The sequence below is a fragment of the Gorilla gorilla genome, chromosome 17 (assembly GCF_029281585.2).
Source record: "Gorilla gorilla gorilla isolate KB3781 chromosome 17, NHGRI_mGorGor1-v2.1_pri, whole genome shotgun sequence".
Classification (NCBI taxonomy): Eukaryota; Metazoa; Chordata; class Mammalia; order Primates; family Hominidae; genus Gorilla; species Gorilla gorilla.
In genome coordinates, this window is record NC_073241.2 from 76801341 (window position 1) to 76819865 (window position 18525).

An 18525-nucleotide genomic window follows, 5' to 3' on the forward strand; every position below is an offset into this window, starting at 1 on the left:
ACAGCTTCTTTAGCTCCGTTGATGGCAAGGAGAGTTTGCCCTGAACTAATGTGTCCTTTAAGAGGTGATTTTGCTAGTGTGTTGCCTCCTTTCCACTTTCCATGATGTGAGGACCAACAACAATTGCTGGAAGATTTGGTGATGTGACACCCACAAGTCCATGGCAGACTCTAAGTGGTTCTCAGCTTTTGCTGCACATTAGGGTTAGCTGAGGATCTTTTCGACCTCTTTTTGCTTCACCCAAGATTAATTACATCTGAATCTCTGAGGATGGGACCTGGGTGTCAGTATTTTTACAGCTCCCCAAGTGTTTCCAACATGCAGCTAAGGTTAAGAGCCACCACAGTGGGAAGGGGTTTCATCATCACTCACTTGGAAACAGTGATTTTGAATTTCTTCACTGAGGTGGGTACAAAGAAAGGGAACAAGGAAGAAAAAAGTCAGGACTGGGGAGAACCCTGCAAGCAATTTTCTGAACATGATTTTGAGACCCACTATGTGCCAGGCACTGGACTAGGTGCTACTAGGGCTACAGCTGGAATGAGACAGTGAGTCACCATTTCCTGGAGGATACAAGTAGCTGATCTCAACATGGTGCCAAGGGTGCACAGAAAAGTTCCTGATTATTTATGATGAGAAACCAGAATCTAAAGGAGGAAGAGAGGCAGGGTGAACACAGAGTGTTCTAGGCCAGTGCTGGCCAATAAAATATAAGGGAGCTACATATATCTTTTGACATTTTCTAATACACATAGCAACATTTTTAAAAACTAAAAGGTAAAATTAATTTTGATAGCGTTATTTGATTTTAACCAGGTATATCCAAAATATTATGTCAACATATAATCACTGTACAAATCATTAATGAGCTATTTTACACTTTTCATACTAAGCCTTCAAAATCCAGTTTTGATTTTATCCTTATAGTGCATCTCAATTTCGACTAGCTACATTTCAAGTGTTGAATAGCTAGTCACTACTGATTTTCAGAGTCAGACTGGTTAGCACTGACTTAGACAGAGGGACAAGTGTGTTTGCTGTGCTATGTGTTGAGGACCATGGGAAATTCACTGTGGCCAAGCGCAGAGTGAGGGTCATGGCAGGCGTGCCCAGGTATGTGCTGGCCAAAGTGTAAAAATGAAAATCAGGGCTCCTTTTTCACATGCTACTAAGAAATTTAAATGCCAGTCATGGTGGCACATGCCTGTGGTCCCAGCTACTCGGGAGGCTGAGGCAGGAAGATTGCTTGAGCCCAGGAATTCTAGGTTGCAGTAAGCAGAGATTGCATCATTGCACTCCAGCCTGGATAATGGAGTGAGACCCTGTCTCACAAAAAAAAAAAAAAAAAAAAGACAGATAAAATAATTTAAGATGGTGGCAGCAGAGAATTAAACCAAGCTGAGGGCAGGCCTGAGTGACTGCACAGGTTGCCCCCTCTTGAAGTCAGTCCTGGGTAGGTCAGGCACTGAGAGAACCCATCTACAATGATTTCCTCCTCCTCCTGCTTTTCTGGGGGTGGAAGCACCATCTTGATCCAGTATGCCCCTTCCCAAGTGCCTCAGGAGGACAACTCCTCCCCAGCCCCAGGGAATAAATCAACATTGCCCTAAATCCTATCCACGTAATTTCATTCCCTTTGCTTGTGACTGATTTATAATGTCCCTGTGATTACCCAGAGGATGCTGAGGGAATGAAAATTAAAACCACAGTAAAATACCACTACACATTCATAGGATTGGCAAAAATTTAAAAATGTGAAGTGGAAAAAAGTGCAAGCAAGGAAAAAGAGCAATAAAAATTCCCAGTGACAGTATAAAATATTACAAATTATTTGGAGAAAGTTTGGCATCCAATAAAGTTAAAGGTATGCATATCCTGCCACTCAGTACTTCCATTCTTAGGAAAATATACCTCGGGAAATATCTATAGTCATGCTCGTAGCACCATTCCAGTGTATCAGCCAAATACTGGAAACAACCCAAATGTCCATCAACAATAGAATGAATACACTGTGATGTATTCATACCATAGAATATTATACAGCAATGGAAATGAACAAATTACTACTGGGATAAATTAGTTTTCCCACTTTTGGCCTGGCTGCTTTATAGTGATGGTCTGAAGCAAATAACTTCTCCAACCCTCAATTTTTCATCTGCTTCATATTTTGGTATGATGCAAGTGAGATGAACATGTTACACCGTCACTGTGGATCTAGCCTTCCTAAATGAGCACTTTGCAGCCTGCAGGCCATCTGGCAGCTTTCCTCTTTGACTCAGGGAAGGAAGCCTGTGAGCAGGCCTCCATCACTGCGGTTGGAAAATCCTTAACATTGGTTCTCCAGAGGAGCTTGAAACAGACCAGGTGATTGTGCACACTAGGAACAGAAAGGGATTGAGCCACAGGAAAAGAGAACTTAATAGGAAACTAAGACAGACAAGGAGAAAAATAGAGGCAGAAGAAGCCCCTTTCTCAGAGAGGAAGTCCAAACAGGGCCATGATGATGCTAGTCCATCTGAGGCCAGGCCACTTGGACTCATGGGGTCTGCAACCTGGGGAGGATGTATGAGGGCATGACTTAGATGGTGCAGAGCAGAGACCAAAGCGTAATCAGGTAGATGCTTACTCATCCCAGGAACTCCTCCTACTAACAGAAGGAGGAAGATGGGGTCGAGCCCTTGGGAAATGGGAATAGCAGGGACTAGCTGAGAAAATAGGACCCAGCTAGGCAGCTGTGTTCTCACAGCAAGGCCTCAGATGTCAAAGCATCAGAAATACGGAAAATAAAAAGCATGATTAATGCAGTTGGGATGGTGGATTTAGTGGCGGGATCTCAAGTCTTTGCTGAAGCATAGTCCTCCTCCTCTGAGTTGTCTTGGCACTGTATGTGCTGTTCTGCACCCCTCACAGGCTCTTCCATTTCTTGCCTTGCATTGGTGTTCTTGGTTGTTCATAAAAGAGTTGACATGGCAGGCCAGAGACTTGTATCTTTTGCCTGTAAAAATAGCCCTTGTCTGGTGTCTTGCAATTTGGATTTCAGGAGTGTTCTTAACCATTCATAAACTCTGCCTAAATGGTTTATACAAATAATGTGGTTGTACTAAATACCTGCTTTCCTTCTGGGTCTGGAATTACAGCATGTGCCAGGCAGAGGGTGTCTATGTGACCAGCCCCCCAAAAAACCTTGGGAACTAAGTCCCTACTGCACTTGCCTGATAGCCAACATTTCACAAGTGTTGTCACAACTCACTGCTGGAGGAATTAAGTGTGTCCTGTATGACACTCTTGGGAAAAGGACTCTTGGAAGCTTGCATCCAGTTTCCCTTGCCCTTGACCCCATGCATCTTTTCCCTTTGCTGATTTTGCTTTGTGTCTTTTCAGTGTAATAAGCCATGAATATGACTACATCCTGGGTCCTGTGAGTCCTCCTTGTGAATCACTGAGCCTGGCAGTGTTCTTAGAGATCCCTAACACATTGGTATAGTGGTCTTACTTATCTCAACTGCTTTTTAAGCTTTTGCACTGTGAGCATCAGGCATCTCAGCATCCTGACAAGAATATCAGACTAAGAACCAGAACATCTGCCTTTGAAGCTCTATTTCTCTACTTCCTGGCTGTATGGCATTAGGGGAGTCAATTGTCTTTGTTGAGTACTCCTTAGTTTTCTCATTGAGAATGGATATAGTGATCATCCCCCACCTACTTCATAGTGTATTGTGAGATTCAAATAAAATGATGGGTGTGAAAATATTCCCAACTCTTAAGGCATAATCTCAATGAAAGATGACCATAAATCCATACACTCATACCATGCCTTGGATAAGGTAAACATTCTGTTAGTTTCCGCTGAATAGATAAATCAATGCAAGTGATCTCATTCTTTTCTCTGCTACGGTTTTTGTACTCCCAAAATCTATATGTTGAAACCTAATCACCAATGTCATAATGTTAGATGGGGCCTTTGGGAGGTTATTAGGTCATTAGGTTATTAGGTTCCACCCTCATGGAAGGGATTAGTGCCCTTATAAAAGAGTCTCCACAGAGCTGTCTTCCCCCTTCCACCATATGAGGACACAGCTAGAAGGCACCATCTATGAATGAAAGCAGGCCCTCACCTGACAAGGAATCTGACAGTGCCTTAATCTTGGACTTCCCAGCCTCTAGAACGGTGAGAAATAGATTTCTCTTGCTTATAAGCTACCTAGTTTAGAGTATTTTGTTATAGAAGCCCAAACAGACTAAGACACTCTCCAGAGTCCGTAGCATGTGGCAGAATTCTGGACATTGGAGGAATAAAAGAAACAATTTTCAATTGTCAGGATAGAAAACCAAAACAAAACCAATCGCCAACACCCTAGTGCAGTGTTCCTCCCCCACAACTCCATTCTTCTTCATTGACAATCCTTGACCATGGGGTAGTGCTTTCAGAGCCTCCTAAACTCCCTTAAACCATTTGCTTTTGAACTCCACTCATCAGCCTCTTGTCAGCCACCACCAGTAGGAACACGAAGGCCTTAATTGATCAAGCACAGCAGTAGCCTTGAGAACTTGATTCAGGTATTGACTTCTGAGTAGCCAGTTTCACTCTGGCCTCCACAGCTAGGAGCAGCTGAACATCAAAACTATTAACCTCTGGCCTAAGCAGTTGGCGAGGCAGCCCAGCAGCAGTAATTAGGAAGTCAATCGGAATCGCCTGTCTCACTTACACTGGCATGTCAATCAATAGCAGCGGTGACAGGTTCATTAGGCCCAGGCCATGCAAGCCCAGCCTCTAACAACCTCATAAAATACACCAACGACTCAGGGCAGAGAGAAATCTGCCCGAAGGACTAGAGTGGATGACAATATGTATTGATTAGGGCTCCAGCAATTTATGAAGTGCTACTTGTTGGCCAACCTTTCTGACTCAGTGCTAAATTTTCCCAAGTAGTTGCAAGATGAAACCAAATATTACCCTTTAAAAAAATGAAAGCAAGCTGTTGTCTGACAGGGCATTTTTTACATTAGTTACTCCTAGCAAATAATCTATCAGGGTAAAACTTCAATAGTTACTTAAGGCTGAAGTGATACCTTTGTTTCTGTGACCATCAGACTTTGAAAGAAGACATCCATCTGCAGAAGAAAAAATATGATTTGACGTGTGATTAGGCAAGACTCTACCTTCGGAGAGACAGGGTGATTTAGGCATTCATTTCTACTTGGCGTTTTTAATGGCTCATCTGGGTTGTTTAGGGCGGAGGTGGGGATGGCTGACACCTGGGTTTTCAGGGCTAATTTAAGAGCTGTATAGAAGGAGGGTGGGGAGGGGGTGTGAAAGGATTCCTCTGGCTCCTTCCCTCCCTCATGGCTGACACTGCTTGACCACATTTGCTGGAGACCTTGCTTGCCTCTAAAGCCTGCTGAATAACAGGGCAGTTATTCCGAGACTCATCCAGTCTGTCCTTGAAAACAACACAAGGAGGGGGTGACATGTTCACGGCACAACCAGACTTACGTGTCACCTCACTATTAGTCCTGGGAAATAGCCAGAGGTTTGTGGCTGGCCAAATGTCTCCTAAGATTGCTTCTGTCTTTGGTGGTCAAAGGCACACACATCCACACCTATGCATTCGTTATCAGAAAAAGGCTTAAGACTGCTTTACATTTGAAAAAACTCCAAAAATTCATGACATGCCCAAAGCTGGTCCCTGTTTGGACTGTCCCCAAAGGAGTGTGCACACTGAAGACAGAGCTGCTGGTCAGAGTCAGGTTAGAAGGGCTGAATTCAGTCCCTGTTTTGTTGCAATTAGCTGTCACCTTGAGAAAGACCCCCTACCTCACTAAGTTTGGTTTCTTCATCAATAAAATGGGATAAAAATGTCACTGTTTCTATCCAACATGGTTATTGGAAATCACAGGTGAAATAATGGAACAGAAACTTTTTTTTTTGTAAAACACTGTGTAAGTGTAAAAGTAGGTATATAGGGAGAATATCAACTGTGTTCATCCCATCTGCCAAGTAGAAGGGGAGGTTCCAAATCATGACATGGAAGTTGAGATGTTCTCTCCTAATATCTTAAGGACACGCCCACATCAATCAATCCACAAACATTTATTGAGCTTTGTAAGATATTATGGTTGATCTTTACCTCCTTCTCTTCTGGTTTCAGTTACAGGAACTCACTAACAATGTGGAGAGGGAAAACACTGGTTTTTCCCAACCAAGTCCCAAGGCACAGATCTTTGTGTAAAACCAATCCTCAAGCAGGATTCTCTTTTGTCCCCTAGGTTCCAGGAAACTTGCTTATTTGTTCCCATCCCCCAATCCTGCCCCACTGTAGGCTTCACTTCCTCTCTGGGGTTTCTTTTCGTTCTTTCAAGAAGTGCTTGCCATTTTCCCAGTCACCATCATTGCATCCTCTTCAACAATCACAGAAATGGGAATTTAATTGCGAGTCACCAAGAAAACAACAAAATAGCACAACAAAAACAAGACGAAAACAAACAACAAAATTCAAATGACATGTCCTAGCTGAAATTGTCCCTTATCTGTTTGGATCTGTTCAGTGGGGCCAGGCCAACCTTTTCATTGCCTCCTCCCTGGCCACTCTCTCCCTGGGCCTATGAATTCTCATGTTCTTGCCTCGCAGATCTGCCCTCTCAGTTCCGAGTAGATTCAATGCTCAGATTGAGGCTAGTGGTAGAATTAGTTTGGAATAGCTGCTAGGGCTGGAGAGATTCTCAGTCTTTTCTGAGCCCTGCTGTCCAATTTAGTATTTGTGCAGTCCCCCCAAGACTCTTCCTCTTGCCCCATAATTATAATCCCTGAAAAAGATATCCCCCATTCTCCAGACTGGTTTTTTTTGTTTGTTTGCTTGGTTGGTTGGTTGGTTTAGTTGTATTTAAAGTGTATTAACAAGCTTGTTGTTAGGACTGGTTCTACCTGTAGGTGAAGCCTGGCTTTTTGGACCCATGGACCTAAATGGGCTTCTGGACCTGGTCTTTCTAGGAGCCATGTGGTCTGATGGGGGAGAGGGAGTGTGCCATCTTCCCCAGGCTTGTCTATGTGACCTGGGGCTCTTAACCAGCTCTAACAGATAGCTGCCTCTTCTGCTTTCAAAATCTCTCTCAAGTTCCTATTTCTGGTCTGAGAGGCCTTCTGTTTAGAGCTCACTGGACAAGCAGATAATAATTAACATATTTTGAGCCCAAACCCTGCCTGTTTAGGGTTCACCAGCCATTCATCTCCCAAGGTTTATCCTCTGCTTTATCACTTAGGGCAGGCTCTGCCTTCTGTCCCGGAGGGACCCCTTCCAAGTCCCCAAATGGAGGCAAGTCTTTACCATCTGAAAACATATGAAGCAATAAAAGACAATTTTCGCCAGGGGAAAAGCAGCCCCAGTTGTGCTCTGTAAGCCTACTTTTAACCTTTCAAAGCCTTTCCATACCCTTGACCTCATCGCTTCTTTGTTTCCTTATGAGGTAAGGATGGTAACATGTTAGTCCAGGGGAAAGACAATGGGAATTGATGCCCCAGCAGGGCCACTGTGAGAGTAGCAGAGGAGGCCATCTGGACATTCAAAAGAGGCCTGTTCTGACTTCTACCCCTCAACTTCCCTCACTTCTGGTGGGCCTCAGTTTTGACCTCAGTGAAACGGAGAAATGCCTTTATTTTTAAATATCATGAAGTGCCCAAAATTATTAAACCATGAAAAGTATAGAAATGTTTAGCCTGGGTACTACCATTTAAATTATTTTGCTGTTTGTATTTGTATGCCATAAGAGCAGTATTTCAAGCAAAAAGTTTTATGTTCTTATTCATCCATGTACTCCAGTCCCCAGCACAAATCTGGGACACAAAGGCAAACCTGTTATTTTGAACTGGTCTTTATTTATAAGGGAAAAGGGAAAAAGTGGAGGGGACATTTTAATTTTTTTAAGAGGTCATACCATAGAGACTCTCTCTGCCTCCCAGCTTCTTACAATGGCATCGTTTGTCCTGTGGCTCAGGTTTTTGTTGTTGTTGTTGTTGTTGTTGTTGTTTGTTGTTGTTGTTGTTTGAGACAGAGTTTTGCTCTTGTTGCCCAGGCTGGAGTGCAGTGGTGCGATCTCGGCTCACTGCAACCTCTGCCTCCTGGGTTCAAGCAATTCTCCTGCCTCAGCCTCCCGAGTAGCTGGGATTACAGGCAAGCATCACCACCACACCTGGCTAATTTTTTTGTATTTTTAGTAGAGATGGGGTTTCGCCATGTTGGCTAGGCTGGTCTCAAACTTCTGACTTCAGGTGATCCACCCTCCTCGGCCTCCCAAAGTGCTGAGATTGCAGGTGTGAGCCACAGCGCGCAGCCGTGGCTCAGGTTTAATTTGGAAGATAAGATGAGTCATGCCTTGGGAGAGTCACCCTCTTTTCCACTAGAGCCACCACTCTCAGTCCTCTAGGCCACGTGTTCCTGCCAACCCATTGCAATGTACACATGGATATCTGCAAGGTGCCAGAGGTGCGTGTTTTGGGGGATTGGAGAGGGACAGGAGTGGCCCCCTCAGCCTGAGAGAACCAAGCACCCCTCCTGCCTGGCACCGTGAGTGTCCCCATCTCATGAATAATCCTACATATCTGCTCTGGCAGGGGCAGCTTGAGAGCCTGCAAGATGCTGGCTTTTTAATGCTGGTTTGCAGCAAGGCCTGCAGGACAAATCCTTATGCTCCAAGACAGAGCAACCAGCCAATAACGACTTTCCTTGCACCTGTGCCTGTTGCAACCATTTTTATCATTTTGCCACGCTCCATTGACCGATGGATTTTTTTCCAGCTTTGCACTTTTTTATTACTATTATTTCTATCTTCATCATTACCTCCATGCCTCTGATGGCATTTAGATATGAACCGCCTATGAACCTTCAAGCCCAATTGTGCCATGACAAAAATATTGTCGTTTACATTCTGTGCCAAAGTATTATATAAAAACACATCAACGAAAAGGAAATTCAGGAAGCTGGGAGTAAAGATATATAGTCAGCAAACTATATAACTTCTGGCATATTACTGCTTAATCCTAACATAATTATTCTCATCCTTTTATTTGATTAACTTCTAATGGTTCCTCTTGGTGTTAAAGGTCCCACTCTGATCATTTGATTTTAGTGTCTGCTATAATTACCGATAATGTTCTTTGCAAGACAATTTAATGATAACCGCATAATGGCCTATATGAAGAAAGCTGCAGGGTTTCAAAGCTTTTGAGTAATATAAAATACATTAGACTAACACAAGCTATCAACATGACAGGGAATGTTTGATTTACACTCAGGACTATGTTATAGCGTCGTGGAATTTTTTTCTTTTCCTTTTCCTTTTTCTTTTTTTTTTTTCTTTTTGCAGCCATTTACAATAAATGACAGAACAGTTGGACAATCTGCAACTTGCTGATTGCAAAAAATGTATCACAATGTTTGGAATGGTGCAGTGGCAGCTAGGGGAGCTCTGGGGAAATGGTGTCCTTGGAGCAGGGCTGGGACAAGAGCCATGGGCCTGGCTTCCTGAGGACAGCGAACAAATAGCCTTCCCCTGGGTAGATCAGCCCAAAAGGTAAACCCACTTCTCTTTGCTCTTCTCCTTGCGTGTTGCAGATCCCAACAACTGAGATTCTCTCTGCCAGTCATATTCACCAGGTTAGTGGTTAGCTATTGGCTCTGTTTGGGTAGCCAAAGTCTCAATCAGTTAACTATTTCTAGGATCAAAATAATAATTAGTTTGTTTTCAGTTACTTCGTCTCTCCTTCAAAAATAAGCAAATGAGTGATTACACGAAAAAGCCAGCCTAAAACAAAAGAACAATTTTGCCCAAGCCCTGCCAGCCTGCAGTCAACACTGTCCTCTTGCCAGCCCCTCTCCTGGCCAGTGCCCTCAGCAGTCAACGTTCCAGATTTGGGAGCCTGGCACGTGTGCCTCTTTTGTTTGAAATAAAGTGATCAGTCACCACTCTGGCCAAATGCAGCATAATTGATGGTGTGAGTGGATGGAGAAAATTTCCTGTCAGAAAAAAGGTTAACCGTGGACATATTACAGCCAGGGTCTCTGATTCCAGTATAATGGCATTTGGACAAAAGTAGGGCCTGTCCTTTTTATAGCACTTTATGCCCCATTAGTATTACTGCAAGTCCCAGGACCTGCCTGTTCGGGCACTTAATCAAAAGCAATGGGTTGAAAATCATGTCCCAGATCTCCTCATATTTGATTCATTCCTTCTAGATAGGAAGAAGTAAAAAACACATTACTAGCATCCAAACAGCACATGCATTATGCGCTAAGCAGTTGAGAAGGCTATCATTGGGTTTTATCCCTTTGGGTACTTGGATGGACAAGTACTTTCCTATTCATCCATTCACTGGCGGAGGCAGCCATATTTCATTTTTTTTTCTTCTGCTGACAGACAATCCGTTAGTTTTCCACAGATCTCTCTTTTAAAGACACATTCATGTCACTTATTTTTAATTGTAGGCTTCAGGCAGCAAAGCCCAGAAATGCGCGCTCATGTGCACACACACACACACACTTACACACACACACACAACTGGAAAACCACTACTTGGATGTAGCTCCTCTGAGAGCCAAATCTAATAATAGAAGAGGAACATTTCTTAGGGGAAGAATTAATTTATACACTTAATTACTCGGGAACCACTTCAAGCTCTCCGTCTTAATGCTCTTTCTTTTGGAGAGAGTTTTTAACTAAACACAGAGTGTTCTGACAGACCCTGAGGACAGCCTGCCTCATTTAGACAGAGGAGCCCGGCCTCTTCCACCCCTGCCCTCATAGCCCACGCCTCAACCCTCAGGGAGGAGATGAGGGCATCAGCCATGGATCGAGGCCCCGCCAATGTTCGTATTGATTGGGACCTGGGTGAGAGAAGCTTCAGCTCAGTGAGCTGCTGTCTCTCACTCCCATGCTCTCTGGGGCTTACAAGTGGATTTCCTGCTGGATGGCTTCGCCCCAGCATAACTGTGAAAAATGAAACATTTTTTCTATCTGTTCAAAAATGGGGGCAATAGCCAGGCTCCTCATCATTCAGAAGGCCTCTGTCTGAGGAATGGGCTTTTTGTTTTGTTTTGTTTTTAAAAATTTGTTTTATTTGCCAATATCTTGCTAAAGAGTAGAAGAAGGATATAGTCAATTATAAAATTGCACAGTATTTGGAAAGGCTTACCTCTGCTGGATTAATGTGAGGCAGGAGAGTTATAATCTGTTTTTGACATCATCAAAAAATGGATTAGATTATGCTGTATTATGGAGCCAAACAGATCAGGGAGGCTGCCCCTGACAGCCTTATGGGTTGATCTAACAGACTGGGAACCTGAACACTAGGGTTCCCAAAGTGAGTTCCAGCTGGGTGCAGAAGGAGCAACTTTCTGTTCCCTGAGAAGTTGCTGATGCAGGCCTGCAATTGTCCACAACTGAGGAGGATAGGCGCTTTGAAAATGTGGCCAAATGGAATAGACACTCAGGGAGAGGGGAAGAAGTATGTGACCCTTGGCCCCTGATTTGGAATGGGGACCTGTTTAGCCTCCTGGTTTGTGGTTATCCCATCGGCCTCCTGCATATCCCTCCCCCGTGTCAACGTTTAGAGTTCAGCCATTGTTTATTAATAAGCCCTGTTAAATGCACACCTGATATCTGAGAGAGAGGAAACAACACAAAATTAACATGTCATCACATTAAGATGAATTTAGGCTCAATCTTTTAGTGCCTTTATAGACTATTTTACTTAAATTATGATATCATGGGCCAGGCACAGTGGCTCACGCCTGTGATCCCAGCACTTTGGGAGGCCGAGGCAGGTGGATCACCTGAGGTCAACAGTTCGAGACCAGCCTGGCCAACATGGTGAAGCCTCCGTCTCTACTAAGAATATAAAAATTAGCTGGGCTTGGTGGCGGGTGCCTGTAATTCCAGCTACTTGGGAGGCTGAGGCAGGAGAATCGCTTGAACCTGGGAGGCAGAGATTGCAGTGAGCTGAGATGGCACCATTGCACTCTAGCCTGGGCAACAAGAGTGAAACTCCATCTCGAAAAAAAAAAAAAATTATGATATCATGTTGAAAAATATCTTTCTTAGGGTCTTATATCCCATTATATATCAATATAAACTCTATATGATACAGAGATAATTATTTTTAAACCTCAAGAAAATCTAGAAGAAAATTAAATTGACCATTTATCAAGCCTCAGGAGAGGGATGAAAATGATTTTTCTAAGCTTAGAAGCAATATAGAAATCCTCAGAGGAAAAGAGTGACAAATTTGACTATATAGAAGAACAAAACACTTCTGCATGTTAAAAAAAAAAAGGCAACCAAGAGATTGAAAAAATATTAGTAGCTACTATGACAAAGAGTTAAAATCTTTGTTATTTAAGATGATCATACTAATTTACAAGAAAATATCAAGTTCCAATAATAATAAGCTAAGAACTTCAACATAATTTATAGAAAACACAACCAGTAAACAAAAATATTGAAAGATGTTCAGCTTCACTAGAAATCAAATAAATGTAAATTAAAAAAACAAATAAATGAAAATTTAAAGAAGTAATCCTTCTGTGTATTTTTTTAAAAATCTTTTTAAATGAAAATTCCTAATATTAACAAGAGTGTCCTGAATATTTGTTGAATATTACTGGTGATCTTGTAAAAAGATAAGACCCTTTCAGGAAGCAATCCAAAGTCATAAAAATGTTTATACCCTTTGACCCAGGAATCCCACTTCTGGGACTCTAACCTGTGGAACTACTCTAAAAGATAAAAAAAAAAAAAACTAACATGTTAATGTTTTTATTGCAGTGTGGCTTATAGCAACAAAAATCAGAAACAACCCAACACCAACAAGAGGTGCTTGTCTCACATCCATTCAGTGGAATATTAGTCAATCTTAAAATGATGACCAAGTGGAAAAGGGCTCCATTTACTATTAGATGAAAATGTAGTATACAAAATTGGATGTAAACTTGGATTTCCAGTGAAAAACATCAAAAATACTTTGAGATCACTGTGCATCTACCAGAATGAATGCAATTTTTAGAAACAAAGAAACATACTGACCTCACCAAGTACTCACAAGTTTGTGAGCAACTGGAAGCCCCATGCATTGCTGGTGGGATGATGCTACTATGACAAAGTTGTGCAGCCACTTCAGAAAGCAACTGGGCAGTTTCTTATGAAGCTAAACATAAACTTACCATATGACCTAGCAATCCCACTCCTGAGTATTTACCCAAGAGACATGAAAGAGAATATTATCAAAGAGAGTATTCACATGCAACCAAAAGGCTGTATGTGTATGTGTAAAGCTGCTTATAGCACCTTAATCATAATTGCCAAAAAATGAAAATAACTCAAATGTTCATCCACTGAAGAATGGATAATGAAACTGTGGTACATCCATACGGTGGAATATTAGTCAGCAATAAAAAGGAATGAACTACTGATACGTGCATCATAGATAAACCCCAAAAGCATTTTGCTAAGTGAAATAAGCCAGACATGAGAGGCTACATACTACGTTATTCTAAATATTTATATGACATTTTGGAAAATGCAAAATTATAGAGACAGAGGACAGATAAGGGGTTGTCAGGAGCTTTATGTGGAGAAAGAAGATTGACTGCAAAGGAGCACAAAAGGAAACATTTTTGATGAGGCTGTTCTGTCTCTTGATTGTGGAGTTGGCTACATGACTCTGAATTTATTAAAATTCATAGAACCATATTCCTCGAAAAAGGTGATGTTTTTCTGTACATAAGTTATACCTCCTAACCTGGCTGCCATACCCCAGAAAGCTATCCGTAGTTCTGGTGAAACAGTAAGATTATTATGGGTGATTCTTTTCTCCATTTTCAGATTTTCCAACGTAACTTTGAAAAACAAATTATATAAATATATTATTAATATATATATAATCTGTATGTCTGTTGCTGTCATAAGGGATGAATAATCCATGAGTAGGGGCACATTTGTCTAAATACATATAGTATTTCTATTCAAAGAGCCACTGATCAGAAGCTGGCAATGTGAAAATCCTTTGCAAAATAAAATCTCAGACCCAGGAGGCTACTCTCCCATTGGCTCTACCTCTCTTTGGATTTTTTAAAGAGCTCTACTTTTCACCTGACCTGACTCTAGCTCTCAAATTAGTAATAAGTAGTAAAGGAACTGTATGCATTTCACTGGAAAAAAAAAAAGACTTGGAAGTGGAATTTATCTCAGACATGCAAGGTTGGTTAAACATATGAAAATATATCAGCGTAGTATACCATATTGAAAGAATAAAGGACCAAACCTACAAGCTCATCTCAATAGATATAGAAGATGCATTTGACAAAAAATCCAACACCCTTTCATGATAGAAACATTCAATATACTTAGAACTTCCTCAACCTGATAAACAGCATCTACAAAACACTCACAGTTAACATTATATTTAATGGTAAAAAACTGATCAGGAATACAGTAAAAATGTCTACTCTTGCCAGTTCTATTCCACGTTATACCAGAGGTTCTAGCTAGTGCAGTTAGGCAAGGAAAATAAGTAAAAGTTATCAGATTGAAAAGAAAGAATTAAAATTATCTCTGTTTGCATGTGACATCATTTAGTACATAGATAATAATCCTAAAAATAAAACTACAAAAACCCCTATGAGAACTAATAAAAGAGTTCAGTAAAGTTGTAGAATACAAAATCAATATATAAAAATAAATTCTATTTCTATACACTGGCAATAAACAATCAAAAAATGATACTGAGAAAACAATTCCATTTGCAATAGCACCAAAAAGAATAAAATACCCAGGAATAAATTTAACCAAAAAAAGTGAAAGACAAATGTAGAAAATTAAAGAAGATCTAAATCAATGGGAAGATCCAATATTCATAGATCAGGAGACTTCTTTTTAAGATGTCAGTATTCTCCAAATTAATTTACAGATACAGCACAGTCTCCATCCAAATACTAGCTATATTTTTGCATAAATCAGCAATCTGATTCTAAAACTTATATGGAAATGCAAGGGACCCAGAATAACCAAAACATTCATGAAAAAGTGCAAAGTTGGAGAACACATACTTTCTAATTTCAAAACATATTACAAGCTATGATAATCAAGACTGTGATACTAGCCCATTGCTGTATGTATCAACAGAGTAAAATTGAGAGTTCAAAAATCAGCCTTTACATTTATGGTCAATTGATTTTCAACAGGGGTGGCAAGATTCAATAGGGAAAGAATAGTCTTTTAAAAAATGGTGCTGGATGGCCTGACGCAGTGGCACACACCTGCAATCCCAGCAATTTGGGAGGTTGAAGCAGGCAGATTGCTTGAATCCAGGAGTTCAAGACTAGCCTGGGCAGCATGGTGAAATTCCATCTCTACTAAAAATACAAAAAATTAGCCAAGCGTGATGGCACACACCTATGGTCCCAACTACTTGGGAGGCTGAGGTGGGAGGATCACCTGAGCTCCAGAAGCAGAGCCTACAGTGAGCTAAGATCATGCCAATACACTCCAGCCTGGATGACAGGAGTGAGACCCTGCCTCAAAATTAAATAAATTAATTAATTAAAATAAAAATTAAAAATAGTGCTGGGACAAATGGGTACCCACAAGCAAAAGAGTGAAGTTAGTCCCCTACCTCACATCGTAGGCAAAAATCAGCTCAAAAGGGATGAAAGGCCTAAATGTTAGAGCTAACCATTAACATAAAATTCTTAGAAGCAAATATAGGTGCAAATCTTTAAGACCTTGTATTAGTCAATGGCTTCTTAGATATAACTCCAAAAGTACAACAACGAAAGGAAAAATAGATACATTGGACTTCATCAGAATTGAAAATTTTTGTGCTTCAAAGAATACCATCATGAAAGTAAAAATACAACCCACAGAATGGAAGAAAATATTGACAGACTGTGTATTTCATAAGGAATTTGATTCTGTAATATATATAAAGAACTCTTACAACTCAACAATAAAAGTACAAATAATCAAATTTTAAAGTGGACAAAGAATCTGAATAGACATTTATCCAAAGAAGATATTCAAATGGTAAATAAACATGACAAGATGATCAGTATCATTAGTCATTAGGAAAATGCAAGTCAAACTACAATGAGGTCTAATTTCACATCCACTGAATAGCTCTAATAAAAGCAATGGATACGAACAATTATTGGTGAAAATGTGGAGAAACTGGGAATCCTCATACATTGCTGGTGGGAATGTAAAATAGTGCAGCCACTTTGGAAAAGTTGGGCAGTTCTTCAAAGATTAAATGTGGAGTTACCATATGACCCAGCAATTCCACTCAAAGAGAACTGAAAACATATGTCCACACAAAACTTATACACGAATGTTTATAGCAGCATTATTTATAATAGCTAAAAACTGGAAACAACCCAAACTCTATCAATAGAGTCAACAAAATTTGGTATATGCACATAAAGGAATATTATTTGTCAATAAAAAGGGAATATGGTTCTGATACATGCCACAACATGGATGAACCTTGAAAACATCATGCAAAGTGAAAGACATTGCTTACAAAGACCACATATTATGTGATTGCATTTATATAAAATATTCAAAATAGGTGAATGTATAGAGACAGAAAGTAGACGAGTGGTTGCCAGGAACTGAGGACAGTGTGGCAAAAGGAATGATTCTGTGGGTACAGGGTTTCTTTTTGGAGTGATGGAAATGTTCTGAAATCAGATAGTGGTAATAGTTGCACCACTTGAACATACTAAAAACCAGTGAATTCTACACTTTAAAGGGGTGATTTTTATGATAAATGAGTTATACCAATCAAAAAAAGAATGAATATAAAAGACAAGAAAGGAACTAGGGTGGGTGGGTGGAGGGTTCAGCGCAAAGTGTATCTAAAGATCTGACAGGCTGTGTACTAAAGAATCAGCTGGTACTAAAGAATCAGCATCAGCTTCAGAGTTTTCTAGCCATTGGACTTCCCTGGGAGCAATAGAGAGGTCATGGGATGGGCATTGTCCAGGCCGCCACTGGTTGGCGAGTTTAGACTAGCTTTGGCTGACCTCCTGATCTCTGTCGCCTAAAGCAAACTGTTCCTCTATATTTCAGCCACTCACAGGCACACATCACTGACTGTGCCTGTATTGCAAATATCTGAGCACACATTTTTTTTTCTCTTTGATTATAAAGTCTTTAAGTGGAAGGACTGTGCCCCAATGTGTCAACTCAGTCACTCGGACACGGTAGATGTGTCTAAATGTTAAGTGGTGAAAACCATAAAGTAGGTGCAATTTCTATTGGTGTATCTTCCTTCTATAGCTCTTTCTGAGGGGCTCCAGGGGTTCCTCAACCTGCTCCTTGACATGTCCCTGGTGACCTGAAGGTTCTGGATGTGGGGTGACACTGCAGGGAGGGGCTCAGTTTAAGCCAGTGTATTTTCCTCCCTGGCATAGTGCCTCCTTACTTTGGATGACTGCATCCCACATCATATCAAAGATTACAAATGAACTTATTGGTACACAAATACATGGAATCTCATTTATATTTAACTATCTGAGTTGAGTTGTGGTTGAATAGTTGGCAAAACAATACACTCTGCAAACATCTGATTAAAGTTTAATTAATTTTGATTTTGCAATTTTCTTATTTTAGAACCATTTTTTTTCAAGTTTGCAAAAATAATTTTACAGGCTCTCGCAAAGAACTTCATTCAGCCCAAGGCATCATGTTGCCCGAGGCAGCATATTGGATGAGAGTCCCTGCTTTGTAGGCACTGTCTGGGAACAGATGGAGAGGCATTTGGGGGAACATGGAGTCGCTCCTGGGCTGTAGAATTTCTCCTCTAAGGCGGTTTGCCTACTGCACCCACGTTTTGACTGGGCCTGTCCTTTTAAGTGGGAAGCAGCCCCCTGGCCCAGCACCTCAGAGAACCCCCCACCAGTGCCCACTCCATTGCCTGTCTCAGGGCCCAATGCTGCCCAGCAGTGGCATAGAAGTGGGACACATAGGTGTTGACAAAGATTAGGAGAGATCGATGAACACGGACGCAGATTCATTCCCAACTGCTGAACTAATCAGTTGGTTTTCACATGCACTTTATTCCCCTGTCATATCAGCCACAAATACCTGCTTTAACGCTTGGGATCAGTCCTGCGCCAGCCAAATTGATTATATTATTTGGTTTGCTTTAGGAGGAGAAATGGAAAAGACCTTTGCCCTCCCCTATATATATATATATATATATATAATATAAAAAAAAGCTAAAGCAAAAACAAGTAAAATAACAATTGCAGGTTCTGTCAGAGTAGAAGAAAGAGCCTGTGTGCTGGGTTCAGATAATACTTTTGAGAAATTAAACGACCATATCATCCTGAGTCTTGGTCTCCAATCCACTGGTCCATGATAGCAAGAGGCCTGGAGAGAAGACAAGGGTTTCTCTAGACCTCGGGAGCACAAGTAGAAGGAAGTGAATCCCTGGGCTAGAAAGTGGCTTTGCTTAGAAAGAGGGGAAACAAGCAG